General features: G+C 43.7%; 1 long non-coding RNA gene across 1 annotated transcript in view; it reads right to left on the bottom strand.

Annotated features, from left to right (window-relative positions):
- The window catches only part of LOC134911503 (uncharacterized), a 104,859-nt gene extending 84,337 nt beyond the window's left edge, over window positions 1-20,522 (bottom strand). Inside the window, exon 1 of the long non-coding RNA XR_010176626.1 lies at window positions 20,048-20,522. This is a non-coding gene — a long non-coding RNA (uncharacterized LOC134911503). The remainder of the gene's footprint in view (window positions 1-20,047) is intronic.
- Between the last annotated feature and the right edge of the window lie 418 nt (window positions 20,523-20,940).

Raw genomic sequence — 20,940 nt, 5'->3', positions numbered from 1 at the left:
ATTTCGTATAGGTTATATAGATTATATGGGGCATAACAAACAAATGTTGAATGTATTAAAAATGGGTATAGACTCCATAACAGTCCTGGGTAGGGAATATTGCATAAGAACTAAAACACTTATATCAAGAAAAACACATACTTATTCGATATCAATAAGGACACAACCTAAAATAGCCATATATTCCTATAGTGAAGACAACAAGTACTGGTAGCCACCTAATAGTATCTAGGTAGCACACCCACAGTCCCCTAAATATAGACAAATGACAAAATAATCTATAAAAAGTATCAAAGCAAACAGGAGGGTGTATATTTCAAAGATGCTAAATGTAAAATACATGGATATACATATCCCAGGGCGTAATGGAATCTATGTAAGGTGTGTGATAAAACCTCTGCCGCTAGGTAATCCAAGGTAATCACCAACATGAAAGACAATATATTTAAAAAAGACAAAAGACAAAACAACACAAATATATAATCATATATGTATTGAAAAAACATGTATGTTTATAAAAACATATAAAGATGTCTAGGCATAGCCCTATCCGAGAAAAATATTAAATGGATTTGCCTCATTCAGCCCTCGTGGTGCTAAAGTGTCCAGCTCATATATCCATTTGACCTCTTGTTGCCTTAACAGCCTTTCCCAGTCACCCCCACGTGAGGGTTTTGGTACATGGTCGATCAACATACACTTCAAACTAGATATTAAATGCCCTCTAGTTGCAAAATGTTGAGGTACTGGTTTATCCGACACCTTGGAAACCAGTGCAGCTCGAATTGATGTACGATGATTGGCCATCCTATCACGAAAGTTTCTTGTTATCATGCCAACATAGTAGTACCCACAGGGACAAACAATGGTGTAAATTACATGGTCCATAGTACAATGTAACCGGTGGCAAATTTTAATTTGTTGACCACTATGCTGGTGTGCAAAACTTGAACCAATCATCAATGATCTGCATGTGGTACAATTGGGGCACCGATAGCAACCTTTCTTGGTGTCTTGTAGCCAGGTGTTGCTGGTTGCTGATGGTTGTAGAGTCGGACGCATTAACATTTGTCGTAGTTTTTTTCCACATCTGTAGGCACAGAGCAGTGGCTGCTGACTTAGCCCTTTAAAGACTGGGTCGGTGGCTATAATCGGCCAATGCTTGCGTAGCACTTTTTCAGAATATGATGAAGCAACGTCATATGTAGACGTGAAAATGATTCTGTTAGCGGCTCCCTTGACGTGACAACTGTTATTAAGATGGGAGTGCCTGTACCTTGCTTTATTTAAACATCTTTTGATGGTTTTTGTCGTATAGCCACGTTCATAGAATCTTTCGGCCATCGCCTTGATCTGTGTCTCCGTGTCCTCCTCTGTGGTATTGTTTTGTAACACACACATGAACTGCAAAATAGGTAAACTCCTTTTTAGATGGACGGGGTGGTGACTGGAGGCATGTAGGAACGTATTTCTGTCAGTCTGTTTTCTATAGAGGGTCGAGGCAAGTCTTCCATTGTCTCAAAAAAGAGACACATCTAAAAAATTCACTTTATCATGGTCAGTGTGGTATGTGAAACGGATAGGGCTGTCTAGACTATGAAGGTAATCAATCATCTCATAGAACTCCGTGTCGGTTCCTAGCCAAATAATGAAAACGTCGTCAATGTAACAAACAAAAAATAAACAATTAGACCCAAACCTTGGCATAATATTGTTAGATTCATATTGATGCATGTATAAATTCACATACGATGGGGCCAAATTTGACCCCATCGCGGTGCCGCTACACTGGACGTAAAAGTAGAGATGAGCGCCTGAAATTTTTCGGGTTTTGTGTTTTGGTTTTGGGTTCGGTTCCGCGGCCGTGTTTTGGGTTCGAACGCGTTTTGGCAAAACCTCACCGAATTATTTTTGTCGGATTCGGGTGTGTTTTGGATTCGGGTGTTTTTTTCCAAAAACACTAAAAAACAGCTTAAATCATAGAATTTGGGGGTCATTTTGATCCCAAAGTATTATTAACCTCAAAAACCATAATTTACACTCATTTTCAGTCTATTCTGAATACCTCACACCTCACAATATTATTTTTAGTCCTAAAATTTGCACCGAGGTCGCTGTGTGAGTAAGATAAGCGACCCTAGTGGCCGACACAAACACCGGGCCCATCTAGGAGTGGCACTGCAGTGTCACGCAGGATGTCCCTTCCAAAAAACCCTCCCCAAACAGCACATGACGCAAAGAAAAAAAGAGGCGCAATGAGGTAGCTGTGTGAGTAAGATTAGCGACCCTAGTGGCCGACACAAACACCGGGCCCATCTAGGAGTGGCACTGCAGTGTCACGCAGGATGGCCCTTCCAAAAAACCCTCCCCAAACAGCACATGACGCAAAGAAAAAAAGAGGCGCAATGAGGTAGCTGACTGTGTGAGTAAGATTAGCGACCCTAGTGGCCGACACAAACACCGGGCCCATCTAGGAGTGGCACTGCAGTGTCACGCAGGATGGCCCTTCCAAAAAACCCTCCCCAAACAGCACATGACGCAAAGAAAAAAAGAGGCGCAATGAGGTAGCTGACTGTGTGAGTAAGATTAGCGACCCTAGTGGCCGACACAAACACCGGGCCCATCTAGGAGTGGCACTGCAGTGTCACGCAGGATGTCCCTTCCAAAAAACCCTCCCCAAACAGCACATGACGCAAAGAAAAAAAGAGGCGCAATGAGGTAGCTGTGTGAGTAAGATTAGCGACCCTAGTGGCCGACACAAACACCGGGCCCATCTAGGAGTGGCACTGCAGTGTCACGCAGGATGTCCCTTCCAAAAAACCCTCCCCAAACAGCACATGACGCAAAGAAAAAAAGAGGCGCAATGAGGTAGCTGTGTGAGTAAGATTAGCGACCCTAGTGGCCGACACAAACACCGGGCCCATCTAGGAGTGGCACTGCAGTGTCACGCAGGATGTCCCTTCCAAAAAACCCTCCCCAAACAGCACATGACGCAAAGAAAAAAAGAGGCGCAATGAGGTAGCTGACTGTGTGAGTAAGATTAGCGACCCTAGTGGCCGACACAAACACCGGGCCCATTTAGGAGTGGCACTGCAGTGTCACGCAGGATGTCCCTTCCAAAAAACCCTCCCCAATCAGCACATGATGCAAAGAAAAAGAAAAGAAAAAAGAGGTGCAAGATGGAATTATCCTTGGGCCCTCCCACCCACCCTTATGTTGTATAAACAAAACAGGACATGCACACTTTAACCAACCCATCATTTCAGTGACAGGGTCTGCCACACGACTGTGACTGATATGACGGGTTGGTTTGGACCCCCCCCAAAAAAGAAGCAATTAATCTCTCCTTGCACAAACTGGCTCTACAGAGGCAAGATGTCCACCTCATCTTCACCCTCCGATATATCACCGTGTACATCCCCCTCCTCACAGATTATCAATTCGTCCCCACTGGAATCCACCATCTCAGCTCCCTGTGTACTTTGTGGAGGCAATTGCTGCTGGTCAATGTCTCCGCGGAGGAATTGATTATAATTCATTTTAATGAACATCATCTTCTCCACATTTTCTGGATGTAACCTCGTACGCCGATTGCTGACAAGGTGAGCGGCGGCACTAAACACTATTTCGGAGTACACACTTGTGGGAGGGCAACTTAGGTAGAATAAAGCCAGTTTGTGCAAGGGCCTCCAAATTGCCTCTTTTTCCTGCCAGTATAAGTACGGACTGTGTGACGTGCCTACTTGGATGCGGTCACTCATATAATCCTCCACCATTCTATCAATGTTGAGAGAATCATATGCAGTGACAGTAGACGACATGTCCGTAATCGTTGTCAGGTCCTTCAGTCCGGACCAGATGTCAGCATCAGCAGTCGCTCCAGACTGCCCTGCATCACCGCCAGCGGGTGGGCTCGGAATTCTGAGCCTTTTCCTCGCACCCCCAGTTGCGGGAGAATGTGAAGGAGGAGATGTTGACAGGTCGCGTTCCGCTTGACTTGACAATTTTGTCACCAGCAGGTCTTTCAACCCCAGCAGACCTGTGTCTGCCGGAAAGAGAGATCCAAGGTAGGCTTTAAATCTAGGATCGAGCACGGTGGCCAAAATGTAGTGCTCTGATTTCAACAGATTGACCACCCGTGAATCCTTGTTAAGCGAATTAAGGGCTGCATCCACAAGTCCCACATGCCTAGCGGAATCGCTCCCTTTTAGCTCCTTCTTCAATGCCTCCAGCTTCTTCTGCAAAAGCCTGATGAGGGGAATGACCTGACTCAGGCTGGCAGTGTCTGAACTGACTTCACGTGTGGCAAGTTCAAAGGGCATCAGAACCTTGCACAACGTTGAAATCATTCTCCACTGCACTTGAGACAGGTGCATTCCATCTCTTATATCGTGCTCAATTGTATAGGCTTGAATGGCCTTTTGCTGCTCCTCCAACCTCTGAAGCATATAGAGGGTTGAATTCCACCTCGTTACCACTTCTTGCTTCAGATGATGGCAGGGCAGGTTCAGTAGTTTTTGGTGGTGCTCCAGTCTTCTGTACGTGGTGCCTGTACGCCGAAAGTGTCCCGCAATTTTTCTGGCCACCGACAGCATCTCTTGCACGCCCCTGTCGTTTTTTAAAAAATTCTGCACCACCAAATTCAAGGTATGTGCAAAACATGGGACGTGCTGGAATTTGCCCATATTTAATGCACACACAATATTGCTGGCGTTGTCCGATGCCACAAATCCACAGGAGAGTCCAATTGGGGTAAGCCATTCCGCGATGATCTTCCTCAGTTGCCGTAAGAGGTTTTCAGCTGTGTGCGTATTCTGGAAAGCGGTGATACAAAGCGTAGCCTGCCTAGGAAAGAGTTGGCGTTTGCGAGATGCTGCTACTGGTGCCGCCGCTGCTGTTCTTGCGGCGGGAGTCCATACATCTACCCAGTGGGCTGTCACAGTCATATAGTCCTGACCCTGCCCTGCTCCACTTGTCCACATGTCCGTGGTTAAGTGGACATTGGGTACAACTGCATTTTTTAGGAGACTGGTGAGTCTTTTTCTGACGTCCGTGTACATTCTCGGTATCGCCTGCCTAGAGAAGTGGAACCTAGATGGTATTTGGTAACGGGGGCACACTGCCTCAATAAATTGTCTAGTTCCCTGTGAACTAACGGCGGATACCGGACGCACGTCTAACACCAACATAGTTGTCAAGGACTCAGTTATCCGCTTTGCAGTAGGATGACTGCTGTGATATTTCATCTTCCTCGCAAAGGACTGTTGAACAGTCAATTGCTTACTGGAAGTAGTACAAGTGGGCTTACGACTTCCCCTCTGGGATGACCATCGACTCCCAGCGGCAACAACAGCAGCGCCAGCAGCAGTAGGCGTTACACGCAAGGATGCATCGGAGGAATCCCAGGCAGGAGAGGACTCGTCAGACTTGCCAGTGACATGGCCTGCAGGACTATTGGCATTCCTGGGGAAGGAGGAAATTGACACTGAGGGAGTTGGTGGGGTGGTTTGCGTGAGCTTGGTTACAAGAGGAAGGGATTTACTGGTCAGTGGACTGCTTCCGCTGTCACCCAAAGTTTTTGAACTTGTCACTGACTTATTATGAATGCGCTGCAGGTGACGTATAAGGGAGGATGTTCCGAGGTGGTTAACGTCCTTACCCCTACTTATTACAGCTTGACAAAGGGAACACACGGCTTGACAACTGTTGTCCGCATTTCTGGTGAAATACCTCCACACCGAAGAGCTGATTTTTTTGGTATTTTCACCTGGCATGTCAACGGCCATATTCCTCCCACGGACAACAGGTGTCTCCCCGGGTGCCTGACTTAAACAAACCACCTCACCATCAGAATCCTCCTGGTCAATTTCCTCCCCAGCGCCAGCAACACCCATATCCTCCTCATCCTGGTGTACTTCAACACTGACATCTTCAATCTGACTATCAGGAACTGGACTGCGGGTGCTCCTTCCAGCACTTGCAGGGGGCGTGCAAATGGTGGAAGGCGCATGCTCTTCACGTCCAGTGTTGGGAAGGTCAGGCATCGCAACCGACACAATTGGACTCTCCTTGTGGATTTGGGATTTCAAAGAACGCACAGTTCTTTGCGGTGCTTTTGCCAGCTTGAGTCTTTTCAGTTTTCTAGCGAGAGGCTGAGTGCTTCCATCCTCATGTGAAGCTGAACCACTAGCCATGAACATAGGCCAGGGCCTCAGCCGTTCCTTGCCACTCCGTGTGGTAAATGGCATATTGGCAAGTTTACGCTTCTCCTCCGACAATTTTATTTTAGGTTTTGGAGTCCTTTTTTTACTGATATTTGGTGTTTTGGTTTTGACATGCTCTGTACTATGCCATTGGGCATCGGCCTTGGCAGACGACGTTGCTGGCATTTCATCGTCTCGGCCATGACTAGTGGCAGCAGCTTCAGCACGAGGTGGAAGTGGATCTTGATCTTTCCCTAATTTTGGAACCTCAACATTTTTGTTCTCCATATTTTAATAGGCACAACTAAAAGGCACCTCAGGTAAACAATGCAGATGGATGGATTGGATACTAGTATACAATTATGGACGGGCTGCCGAGTGCCGACACAGAGGTAGCCACAGACGTGAACTACCGCACTGTACTGTGTCTGCTGCTAATATATAGACTGGTTGATAAAGAGATAGTATACTCGTAACTAGTATGTATGTATAAAGAAAGAAAAAAAAACCACGGTTAGGTCACTGGTATATACAATTATGGACGGGCTGCCGAGTGCCGACACAGAGGTAGCCACAGCCGTGAACTACCGCACTGTACTGTGTCTGCTGCTAATATATAGACTGGTTGATAAAGAGATAGTATACTCGTAACTAGTATGTATGTATAAAGAAAGAAAAAAAAACCACGGTTAGGTCACTGGTATATACAATTATGGACGGGCTGCCGAGTGCCGACACAGAGGTAGCCACAGCCGTGAACTACCGCACTGTACTGTGTCTGCTGCTAATATATAGACTGGTTGATAAAGAGATAGTATACTCGTAACTAGTATGTATGTATAAAGAAAGAAAAAAAAACCACGGTTAGGTCACTGGTATATACAATTATGGACGGGCTGCCGAGTGCCGACACAGAGGTAGCCACAGCCGTGAACTACCGCACTGTACTGTGTCTGCTGCTAATATATAGACTGGTTGATAAAGAGATAGTATACTCGTAACTAGTATGTATGTATAAAGAAAGAAAAAAAAACCACGGTTAGGTGGTATATACAATTATGGACGGGCTGCCGAGTGCCGACACAGAGGTAGCCACAGCCGTGAACTACCGCACTGTACTGTGTCTGCTGCTAATATATAGACTGGTTGATAAAGAGATAGTATACTCGTAACTAGTATGTATGTATAAAGAAAGAAAAAAAAACCACGGTTAGGTCACTGGTATATACAATTATGGACGGGCTGCCGAGTGCCGACACAGAGGTAGCCACAGCCGTGAACTACCGCACCGTACACTGGTTGATAAAGAGATAGTAGTATACTCGTAACAACTAGTATGACGACGGTATAAAGAATGAAAAAAAAACCACGGTTAGGTGGTATATAATACAATTATGGTTGGACGGACTGCCTGCCGAGTGCCGACACAGAGGTAGCCACAGCCGTGAACTACCGCACTGTACACTGGTTGATAAAGAGATAGTAGTATACTCGTAACAACTAGTATGACGACGGTATAAAGAATGAAAAAAAAACCACGGTTAGGTGGTATATAATACAATTATGGTTGGACGGACTGCCTGCCGAGTGCCGACACAGAGGTAGCCACAGCCGTGAACTACCGCACTGTACACTGGTTGATAAAGAGATAGTAGTATACTCGTAACAACTAGTATGACGACGGTATAAAGAACGAAAAAAAAACCACGGTTAGGTGGTATATATTATAATACAATTATGGATGGACGGACTGCCTGCCGAGTTCCGACACAGAGGTAGCCACAGCCGTGAACTACCGCACTGTACACTGGTTGATAAAGAGATAGTAGTATACTCGTAACAACTAGTATGACGACGGTATAAAGAACGAAAAAAAAACCACGGTTAGGTGGTATATATTATAATACAATTATGGATGGACGGACTGCCTGCCGAGTTCCGACACAGAGGTAGCCACAGCCGTGAACTACCGCACTGTACACTGGTTGATAAAGAGATAGTAGTATACTCGTAACAACTAGTATGACTATGACGACGGTATAAAGAAAGAAAAAAAAAACCACGGTTAGGTGGTATATAATACAATTATGGATGGACGGACTGCCTGCCGAGTGCCGACACAGAGGTAGCCACAGCCGTGAACTACCGCACTGTACTGTGTCTGCTGCTAATATAGACTGGTTGATAAAGAGATAGTATACAATACTACTAATATACTGGTGGTCAGGCACTGGTCACCACTAGTCACACTGGCAGTGGCACTCCTGCAGCAAAAGTGTGCACTGTTTAATTTTAATATAATATTATTTATCATGTACTCCTGGCTCCTGCTATAACAACCTGCAGTGCTCCCCAGTCTCCCCCACAATTATAAGCTTTATATACAATACATTGATGTGCAGCACACTGGGCTGAGCAGTGCACACAGACTGAGTCACTGTGTGACTGTGTATCGTTTTTTTCAGGCAGAGAACGGATATATTAAATAAAACAAACAACTGCACTGTCTCTGGTGGTCACTGGTCACTGTGGTCGTCAGTCACTAAACTCTGTCTGCACTCTGCACTCTCTTCTAATCTACAGTATCACAGCAATCTCTCTCTCTCTCTCTCTCTTCTAAATCTAATCTAAATGGAGAGGACGCCAGCCACGTCCTCTCCCTATCAATCTCAATGCACGTGTGAAAATGGCGGCGACGCGCGGCTCCTTATATAGAATCCGAGTCTCGCGAGAATCCGACAGCGTCATGATGACGTTCGGGCGCGCTCGGGTTAACCGAACAAGGCAGGAAGATCCGAGTCGCTCGGACCCGTGAAAAAAAAAGTGAAGTTCGTGCGGGTTCGGATTCAAAGAAACCGAACCCGCTCATCTCTACGTAAAAGTGCTTACCATAAGAAAAATGATTCTGTTTCAATACTAAGCCCGCAAGTTCAAGTAGAAACTCAGACGGTGGACCCTCATGTGGACCCGCAATCAAAGCCTCACGCATAGCCCCTAGGCCCTCTGTGTGCGGAATAACTGTGTATAAGGACTGGATGTCCATAGTTATTAACCAAGCATCATCGGGTATTGTACCAAGAGAATCTATCTTATCAAGCAGATCCGCAGTGTCTCTAATGTAACTGGGCAACATCATTATAAGTGGTTGAAGAAATGAATCAACAAAAATTGCCAATGGTTGTAAAACAGAACCCATTGCCGATATGATCGGATGACCAGGAGGGTCGATCATGGATTTATGTATTTTCGGTAGTGTGTAGATGATTGGACACACTGGATAGTCCACTGTCAAATAGCTAGCTATTTTTTGGTCCAACCATCCACACACCAAAGCCTGGTTGATAGTGGTATCGACCAGTTTTTTAATTTGTAACATAGGACTACCTCTACACTTTACATACACCTTAGAATCTGCCAACTGCCTAAGTATTTCAGCATTATATTTACACCAGTCCTGCACCACCACGGCACCACCCTTATCGGCTTGCCGTATCACAATCTGTTCGTTGTTGGTCAAACTCTTTAATGCAGCCCTGTGTGCCGGAGAGAGGTTGCTGTACCGTGGTGGTGCAACACCGGCATGCATCTCACTGTCAGTTAATCTGAGAAATGTACGTATACTCGGATTTGTCGACTGGGGGTCAAACACACTCGGTCTGGTTAGACCAGTGACATGAGTCATTTCATTTGTTTTGTTGGAAAAAAACTCCCGTAACCTGAGTTTTCTCCCAAATTTATAATGATCTACAACCCACCCAAATTTATTGTGTGGAAAAGTGGGAACACATGAAAGACCTAACGCTAATATATCCATTTCCACAGGTGAGAGAGTGTATTTTGACAAATTGAAAACAGTGTCTATTGATATTTCCTTGGATGCCCCCTTCGCTTTATAACCGCCCCTTCTCGAGGGGAACCTCGTTCTATGTTTCTGTTGGGGTTGGTATCGGTCCGGGCGCTTCTCCCTAAAAAAGCACCAGGCGGAGGTCCGTTGTCAATCACCTCACTTTCAGAATTAGATTGAGATGAGGAGTTGTCCAAGGGACCTTGATATCGACTTCTAGTCTGTGAACGCGGTCTCCGACCAGCGTAGCCCTTAGGTTCGCCCCTCAACCACCTATACACTTGGTTATTGGTGTAATCAGTATTGACAGTAACCAATTTTTTCGCTTAAACGTGATGAGCTCTTGCTGATAAGTGTTAATTTGCTCAGCCAAGCGATCAACCCACTTATCAGCAGTATCAACCACCAATGTAGGCAAATGTGTCGAATTAAATACGGCCAAGTCCTCTCGCACTTGTTTCAGTTCTACCCCAACCTCCTCAATAACCAGGAGGATGAGGTACAGTGAACATTTATTTAGCACACCACACCATTTGGTGCAAAACGTGGGACTGTTGCGACCAATGGTGGGTACATTGTTTACACGAAATCCTCTTGGGATTTTCTTATTCCTATAATAGTCCAAGAGGAATTGGCCATGTAAAGTGAGGTCGACCTCACGCTTCCTTAATCTCAATATTTTATGGAACAGGTCTAGTGGTGTCTCATCCGGTAACTTGGCAAATTCCATATGATCAAAGAGCACTTTTTCAGCGTCATCATCAGTCAAAGATAAAAAAAGTGCTATGTGCTAATTGGAAGGTAGCCTCTTCAATCAATTGATTTGGGTCATTTGACATACTGACCCAAGGTTAGCAACACTATTAAACAAAAATAATTAGTCTAATAATAAAGTCTAATAATAAACACAGAACTTGGACCAGGGGCCGACACAAGAGTTCACAGATGATTATCACAAAAATCATAAAACAGTTAAAAAATCACCATTTGCTACTGAAAAAAAGTGTCATGAGGGCTAATTGGGAACAAAAAACTCCACAAAAATATCATATATGAAAAATAAGGCGGGTGTCGGACTAAAGAAACAATTTGTAACACAAACCATTCCCCAATATATCCAATAAGTCCACACCCACTGCTGCAGTTCACAACTTGGGCGGTGCTCCGTAAAGGGCTCTCAAGTAGTCCAAAACATATCCAAAAAGAGTACAGGCACTCACCACTTCCTTGATGATGAAAAATTTATTACAACTCACAGGTGTATCTCACATAGAGACAGTCAACAGCATGTCAGCAAAAGATGTCGACGTTTCGGCTCCATCTGAGCCTTTTTCAAGACAAACAGAATCACATCAGGTTCACACCCAGCAGCCCCTAACGCACACCAAACCCTGAAGCACCTTTATAGCAGAGGCATATCACAAACCCCACCCATCAATCAACCAACAGGAAATACCAAAAACACTAGTACTACAGTGTCCAATCTAAAATATAGGTATACCCCATCAACTATGCCATGGCGCCAAACACATATATAGCATGTGGGCATAATAAAGTGTGCTATTAATGCATCAAAATTGTTAATTGCGGCTAATAGCCACGATACCGGAAGTGGTGTGCGTTCCACATCCCATGGAACGCACCCACGTGACCGGAAGCACAGGCTGCGTAAGACGGCTGCCGGCCGTCACTAGGCAACCACACTGACTATAATGATCACAGTGATACATGTAATAGACCAGCGCAACCTGATCAGATGACATGAAAAGGCAATATCCGTCACTTTGCTGCCATAGCAACGGGAAAAAGACATAGCAATAAAGGCCATGGTTATTTCGTATAACACTTATCAGCAAGAACTCATCACGTTTAAGCGGAAAAAATTGGTTACTGTCAATACTGATTACACCAATAACCAAGTGTATAGGTGGTTGAGGGGCGAACCTAAGGGCTACGCTGGTCGGAGACCGCGTTCACAGACTAGAAGTAGATATGTGTGAGGCTTTGATTGCTTTGATTGCGGGTCCACACGAGGGTCAACCGTCTGAGTTTCTACTTGAACTTGCGGGCTTAGTATTGAAACAGAATCATTTTTCTTATGGTAAGCACTTTTACGTCCAGTGTAGCAGCACCGCGATGGGGTCAAATTTGGCTCCATCGTATGCGAATTTATACATGCATCAATATGAATCTAACAATATTATGCCAAGGTTTGGGTCTAAGTGTTTATTTTTTGTTCGTTACATTGACGATGTTTTCATTATTTGGGTAGGGTCCGACACGGAGTTCTATGAGATGATTGATTACCTTCATAGTCTAGACAGCCCTATCCATTTCACATACCACATTGACCATGATAAAGTGAATTTTTTAGATGTGTCTCTTTTTTGACACAATGGAAGACTTGCCTCGACCCTCTATAGAAAAGAGACTGACAGGAATACGCTCCTACATGCCTCCAGTCACCACCCCATCCATCTAAAAGAGAGTTTACCTATTTTGCAGTTCATGCGTGTGTTACGAAACAATACCACAGAGGAGGACACGGAGACACAGATCAAGGCAATGGCTGAAAGATTCTATGAACGTGGCTATACGACAAAAACCATCGAAAGATGTTTAAATAAAGCAAGGTACAGGCACTCCCATCTTAATAACAGTTGTCATGTCAAGGGAGTCGCTAACAGAATGATTTTCACGTCTACAGATGACGTTGCTTCATCACATTCTGAAAAAGTGCTAAGCAAGCATTGGCCGATTATAGCCACCGACCCAGTCTTTAAAGGGCTAAGTCAGCAGCCACCGCTCTGTGCCTACAGATGTAGAAAAAAACTACGACAAATGTTAATGCGTCCGACTCTACAACCATCAGCAACACCTGGCTACAAGACACCAAGAAAGGTTGCTATCGGTGCCCCAATTGTACCACATGCAGATCATTGATGATTGGTTCAAGTTTTGCACACCCGCATAGTGGTCAACAAATTAAAATTCGCCTCCGGTTACATTGTACTATGGACCATGTAATTTACATCATTGTTTGTCCCTGTGGGTACTACTATGTTGGCATGACAACAAGAAACTTTCGTGATAGGATGGCCAATCATCGTACATCAATTCGAGCTGCACTGGTTTCCAAGGTGTCGGTTAAACCAGTAGCTCAACATTTTGCAACTAGAGGGCATTCAATATCTAGTTTGAAGTGTATGTTGATCAACCATCTACCAAAACCTTCACATGGGGGTGACTGGGAAAGGCTGTTAAGGCAACGAGAGGTCAAATGGATATATGAGCTGGACACTTTAGCACCATGAGGGCTGAATGAGGCAAATCCATTTAATATTTTTCTCGGATAGGGCTATGACTAGACATCTTTATATGTTTTTTTAAACATACATGTTTTTTCAATACATATATGATTATATATTTGTGTTGTTTTGTCTTTTGTCTTTTTTAAATATATTGTCTTTCATGTTGGTGATTACCTTGTATTACCTAGCGGCAGAGGTTTTATCACACACCTTACATAGATTCCATTACGCCCTGGGATATGTATATCCATGTATTTTACATTTAGCATCTTTGAAATATACACCCTCCTGTTTGCTTTGATAGTTTTTATAGACTATTTTGTCATTTGTCTATATTTAGGGGACTGTGGGTGTGCTACCTAGATACTATTAGGTGGCTACCAGTACTTGTTGTCTTCACTATAGGAATATATGGCTATTTTAGGTTGTGTCATTATTGATATCGAATAAGTATGTGTTTTTCTTGATATAAGTGTTTTAGTTCTTATGCAATATTCCCTACCCAGGACTGTTATGGAGTCTATACCCATTTTAAATACATTCAACATTTGTTTGTTATGCCCCATATAATCTATATAACCTATACGAAATAATCATGGCCTTTATTGCTATGTTTTTTTCCCGTTGCAATGGCAGCTTAGTGACGGCTACTGCCTTTTCAGGTCATGTGATCGCGTTGCGCTGGTCTATTATGTGTATCACTGTGATCAGTATAGTCAGTGTGGTTGCCTAGCGACGGCCGGCAGCCGTCCTACGCAGCCTGTGCTTCCGGTCACGTGGGTGCGTTCCATGGGATGTGGAACGCACACCACTTCCGGTATCGTGGCTATTAGCCGCAATTAACAAGTTTGATGCATTAATAGCACACTTTATTATGCCCACATGCTATATATGTGTTTGGCGCCATGGCATAGTTGATGGGGTATGCCTATATTTTAGTTTGGACACTGTAGTACTAGTGTTTTTGGTATTTCCTGTTGGTTGATTGATGGGTTGGGTTTGTGATATGCCTCTGCTATAAAGGTGCTTCAGGGTTTGGTGTGCGTTAGGGGCTGCTGGGTGTGAACCTGATGTGATTCTGTTTGTCTTGAAAAAGGCTCAGATGGATATGAAACGTTGACATCTTTTGCTGACATGCTGTTGACTGTCTCTATGTGAGATACACCTGTGAGTTGTAATAAATTTTTCATCATCAAGGAAGTGGTGAGTGCCTGTATTCTTTTTGGATATGTTTTGGACTACTTGAGAGCCCTTTACGGAGCACCGCCCAAGTTGTGAACTGCAGCAGTGGGTGTGGACTTATTGGATATATATATATATATATATATATATATATACACACACACACACACACACAGTATGTGCATGCATGGTTGGACTGGCCCACAGGGAAACCCCCGGTGGGCCCCACTACCTTGGGCCCCACCTCCACCTCTATGTGGAGATGGTCCCCAGGTTCCAGACTGTGCACTTGAATTATATTAGAGATGTACGGCGGTTATTTTTGTGTTTTGGTTTTGGATCTGGATTCTCGCTCGTGTTTTGGATCTGGATTGGTTTTGCCAAAAACCACCCTTTCAGGTTTTGGTTTTGGATCTGGATGATTATTAAAAAAAAAACATAAAAATAGCTAAAATCACAGAATTTGGGGGTAATTTTGATCATACGGTATTATTAACCTCAATACCATTAATTTCCACTCATTTCCAGTCTATTCTGAACACAACACACCTCACAATATTGTTTTTAGGCCTAAAAGTTGCACCGAGGTAGCTGTATGACTAAGCTAAGCGAATCAAGTGTGCGGCACAAACACCTGGCCCATCTAGGAGTGGCACTGCAGTGGCAGACAGGATGGCACTTGAAAAAAAACTAGTCCCCAAACAGCACATCATGCATGGAAGTAAGAGAGGTGCAATGAGGTAGCTGTATGAATAAGCTAAGCGACACAAGTGTGCGGCACAAACACCTGGCCCATCTAGGATTGGCACTGCAGTGGCAGACAGGATGGCACGTAAAAGAAAACTAGTCCCCAAACAGCACATCATGCATGGAAGTAAGAGACGTGCAATGAGGTAGTTGTATGACTAAGCTAAGCGACACAAGTGTACGGCACAAACACCTGGCCCATCTAGGGTTGGTACTGCAGTCCCACTGCACTATTGGCAGATATCGTATGCACGTCTAACACCAACATAGCTGTCAAGGCCTCAGTTATCCACTTTGCAACAGGATGACTACTGTCATATTTCATCTTCCTCGCAAAGTACTGTTGGACAGTTATTTGCTTAGTTGAAGTAGTACAAGTGGTCTTCCGACTTCTCCTCTGGGACGACGATCGACTCCCAGCAGCAACAAAAGCAGCGGCAGCAGTAGGAAGAAGTGGTTCTTGATCTTTCCCTATTTTATCCTCCAAATTTTTGTTCTCCATTATTTTTCTGGAGTTATATAACAAAATGCAGCACAGAAGAGCATACCTCTACACCACACAGGGCAAACCCTGTAAGAATTATTTGGATTAAATATTAATAACCCCTTTATTTGGAGTAAATAATATACAGCACAGGACAGCACCATTGAACTTATATGGCAGCACCATTGGACTGGACTTATATGGCAGTACCACTGGACATATACGGCAGTATCACTGGATATATATATATATAGCAGTACCATTGGACATATACGGCAGTATCACTGGAATTATATGGCAGTTCCAATGGACTGAATTTATACAGCAGTACCACTGGATTTATTCAGCAGTACCACTGGACATATACGGCAGTATCACTTGATTGGATTTATACGCCAGTACCACTGGACATATACGGCAGTATCACTGAATTTATACAGCAGTACCACTGGACATATACAGCAGTATCACTGGACTTATACGGCAGTATCACTGCACTGGATTAATATGGCAGTACCACTGGATTTATATGGCAGTACTACTGGACATATACGGAAGTATCACTGGAATTATATGGCAGTACCACTGGACATATATGGCAGTACCACTGGACATATCTGGCAGTATCGCTTGATTTATACGGCAGTACTACTGGATATATATGGCAGTATCACGGGAATTACATGGCAGTACCACTGGACATATACGGCAGTATCACTGGATTTATATGACAGTACCACTGGACATATACGGCAGTATAACTGGACTTATACGGCAGTATCACTGGACTGGATTTATACTGCAGTACCACTGGACATATACGGCAGTATCACTGGACGTATACAGCAGTACCACTGGACATATATACGGCAGTATCACTAGAATTATATGGCAGTACCACTGGACTGGATTTATACAGCAGTACCACTGGATTTTTACGGTCGTACCACTGGACATATACGGCAGTATCACTTGATTGGATTTATACAGTAGTACCATTGGACAAATATGGCAGTATCACTGGATTTATACAGCAGTACCACTGGACTTATACGGCAGTACCACTGGACTGGATTTATACGGCAGTACCACTGGATTTATATGGCAGTATCACTGGAATTATATGGCAGTACCACTGGACTGTATTTATATGGCAGCACCACTGGATTTATACAGCAGTACCACTGGACATATACGGCAGTATCCCTTGATTGGATTTATATGCCAGTACCACTGGACATATACGGCAGTATCACTGAATTTATACAGCAGTACCACTGGACATATACAGCAGTAACACTGGACTTATAAGGCAGTATCACTGCACCGGTTTAATACGGCAGTACCACTGGATTTATATGGCAGTACCACTGGACATATACGGCAGTATCACTGGAATTATATGGCAGTACCACTGGACATATATGGCAGTGTCACTGGACATATATGGCAGTACCACTGGACATATCTGGCAGTTTCACTTGATTTATACGGCAGTACTACTGGACATATATGGCAGTATCACGGGAATTACATGGCAGTACCACTGGACATATACGGCAGTATCACTGGATTTATATGACAGTACCACTGGACATATACGGCAGTATAACTGGACTTATATGGCAGTATCACTGGAATGGATTTATACGGCAGTACCACTTGACATATACGGCAGTATCACTGGATGTATACAGCAGTACCACTGGACATATACGGCAGTATCACTAGAATTATATGACAGTACCACTGGACTGGATTTATACAGCAGCACCACTGGATTTACACGGTCATACCACTGGACATATATGGCAGTATCACTAGACTGGATTTATACGGCAGTACCACTGGACAAATATGGCAGTATCACTGGATTTATACAGCAGTACCACTGGACATATACGGCAGTACCACTGGACTGGATTTATACGGCAGTACCACTGGATTTATATGGCAGTATCACTGGAATTATATGGCAGTACCACTGGACTGGATTTATATGGCAGTACCACTGGATTTATACAGCAGTATCACTGGAATTATATGGCAGTACCACTGGGCATATACGGCAGTATCACTGGATTGGATTTATACGGCAGTACCACTGGACATATACGGCAGTATTACTGGATTGGATTTATACGGCAGTACCACTGGATTTATATGACAGTATCACTGGAAATATATGGCAGTACCACTGGACTGGATTTATACGGCAGAACATCTGGACATATATGTCAGTATCATTGGAATTATATGGCCGTACCATTGGACATATACGGCAGTATCACTGGATTTACACGGCAGTACTACTGGACTTATTCAGCAGCCCAGGGACACCACCATTGGACTGATGCAGTACAACACAGCACCACTGCAATGGTCTGGACTTATACAGCAGCACAGGACATATGGCAGCAGAGGACACCACCATTGTGACTGAACTGATGCTGCACAAGACACTACCACTGTACTGATGCAGGACAACACAGCACCACTGCAATGGACTGGACTTATACAGCAGCACAGGACATATGGCAGCAGAGGACACCACCACTGTGACTAGTCTGATGCAGCATAAGACACTACACTGGACTGAGCAGCACAAGACAGCACTGAAATCGCCACCCCACTTTCCCGCAAAGACACTGAGTGAGGACAAAGACACGTCCTCTCGCTACACTCTCCAATGCCGGAGTGAAAATTGTGGCGACGCGCGGCTCCTTATATGGAATCCAAACCCCGTGAGAATACAACAGGGGGATGATGACATTTTTCCTCGTTCTGGTTTACGAGTCTGGCTGGAAAACCTGAGCCGGACTCGGGACGTGAAGTTCGGGGGTGGGGGGTTCAGTTCTCAGAGAGCCGAACCTGCTCATCTCTAAATTATATATTATACATATGTTACATTGTACTGCTCAGGACTATGTTGTATTTTCCACAGTTCATTGCATGCATTATCATACATGCACTAGCAGTATTTAGAATATATATATATTTATCAAGGGAACCAGACCATTCACTCTCTTATGCACTGTGTCCAGGTGGTCCCACACACTGCACACCCTGCACCCATTTAATTATACTTATCACTTCATCAGCCTGGCACTGGCTGCAGAGCTGCAGATATCATTGTGATAATGGCCACCGTGCCCATTTCCTGGCGATTTGCGCATGCGCAATAGAGATGTCTCGGAAATGCGGCACAGGCACCATGTTCCTGGAGACCTGCACATGCGCAGTAGACTCTGGCACAGTGGAGGGGGTCTGATGGAAAACTGCACATGGGTACCCTCCTCTCTTAAAGCGCCTCTGCTCTAATGGTTAGGAAAACCAATGTGGCTGCTGGCCACACCCTCTCGGGAGACTGGCTTCACCCCTACCATGGGCCCTACCAATGCATTCACCTGGTGGGCCCTTCATGCCCCAGTCCGACACTGTGTGTGTGTGTGTGTGTGTGTGTGTGTGTGTGTGTGTGTGTGTGTGTGTGTGTGTGTGTGTGTGTGTGTGTATTGAAGCTGTCAAAGGCAATTCAATTCATAGGAAAAACACAGGAATCGGTAAGGGGGTTTATTTATATATATATATATATATATACCCCCTTGCAGAATCCTGTGTTTTTCATATGAATTGAATTGCCTTTACCAGTTCCAAACTTCTGATTAGAGATACTAATAAAGTGAGATATCAGTGATATTTTACTTTTTTGTGTTGTACTGACTTTGGTTTCAAAATCTGTTTTCCATTCTTATGGATATTTAAAAGATAACAGTATATTCTTGATCACTGTAAAATAAGTTTTATATATGAGAATAACATATGCCTATAGAAATTAAATATTTGATAATATTAAGAAATTAAGTACAGTACACATACTGCAGCAATAATGGTGGTATCAATAAAACTGTATGTATAAGTTTTGGCAATAAAACTTACTAATTAGTTACCACAGAGTTGTGTGACTTATGACCAATGCATGAATAGACAATTCCAAACTTAGTTACAAGGACTATCACATATTTAAAATGTGTGTAGGATAACCTTAATGGCTATACTAAGTTAAGAGGGAATAAGCAGTTAATACAAAAAAAGAGTAAATTCAACATACATAAAATATTTGATAATACGTCTTACCCTGTGCTTAAAGGCTTAGGAAAACAATTATTAATGTATGAATGTAAACTGCATTAAGAACTAAAATGATGTGTAACTGACACTGATCACAAACTTTAGAACACTATGTCCTTATGGGCAAATGAATAGGTCCAACACATACCACTCCTTAGAGAATGTTGGGAACGTAGTGACATTTCAGTTCAACATCTTCTGTTCTCATTACTCTGCTCTTCTTTTCCTTACCTCTCCCCCTCTCTCTGCTCTCTTTCTCTGTTCATCCCATGGGAACTGTGAGCATTCAAGGAAGCCCTGTGTTAATTTCCATCTGACTGTCAATCTCACTTCTGCCTCTATTATCAGCAGTAAGCCAGGACAGTCTCTTGTTTGAATGGGCTACTGATCTTTATCTAGCAGGCTATGAGCTGCCCCTGCCATGAACCTTGCTAGGAGGGAATGGAAGGAGAGAGGGTGAGAGAGATGAGCAGGAGAGAGGAGCCGATACTGTTTGGTTTCTTTTCTTATTCCTCTCTCTTTTTTCCAGTGTTCAGTCTTTTGTGTTAGCTTTCAGAAATGCTCTGTTTGACTGGCAGCTTGTCACAGATCAGTTACCACCTAAAGCTGCTTGGCAGAGAGAGGTGACGGCCCAGGAAGGGATCTAAGTGGGTTTATCAGCACTTCTTTACGCCTCGTGAGCTCCTTGACACAAAAGAAAAGGGTATTAAAGATCTAAAGCGAGCCCAAAAGCGTGAAAGCTTCTTATAGGCTGCAAGATGTGGATGTGACTAAATTTTTAAATATTTTTAGTTCATGCTATTCATTTTGCCAATAGCCTAGAAAGATTTTTGTTGCAGAAGTAAGTGTATGTTCCACTTGAGCGCCGTTGGAAAAGGAAGGAAGTCCCAAAAAAATGTGTGCTTGGAATATTACATTAACATCCACAATGATTTTGTATTATTCAATAGGCACAAAAAAATGAATGCATTTATATAAAAAAACTAACAATTCAGTATTCTGCTTTTCTTGACAACGTGTCTTTAAAGAAACTTTACATAT

The sequence above is a fragment of the Pseudophryne corroboree genome, chromosome 4, assembly GCF_028390025.1.
Source record: "Pseudophryne corroboree isolate aPseCor3 chromosome 4, aPseCor3.hap2, whole genome shotgun sequence".
Taxonomy (NCBI): domain Eukaryota; kingdom Metazoa; phylum Chordata; class Amphibia; order Anura; family Myobatrachidae; genus Pseudophryne; species Pseudophryne corroboree.
Note: the sequence above shows the minus strand (reverse complement) of the source record. Positions and strands in the feature narration are given on the sequence as shown.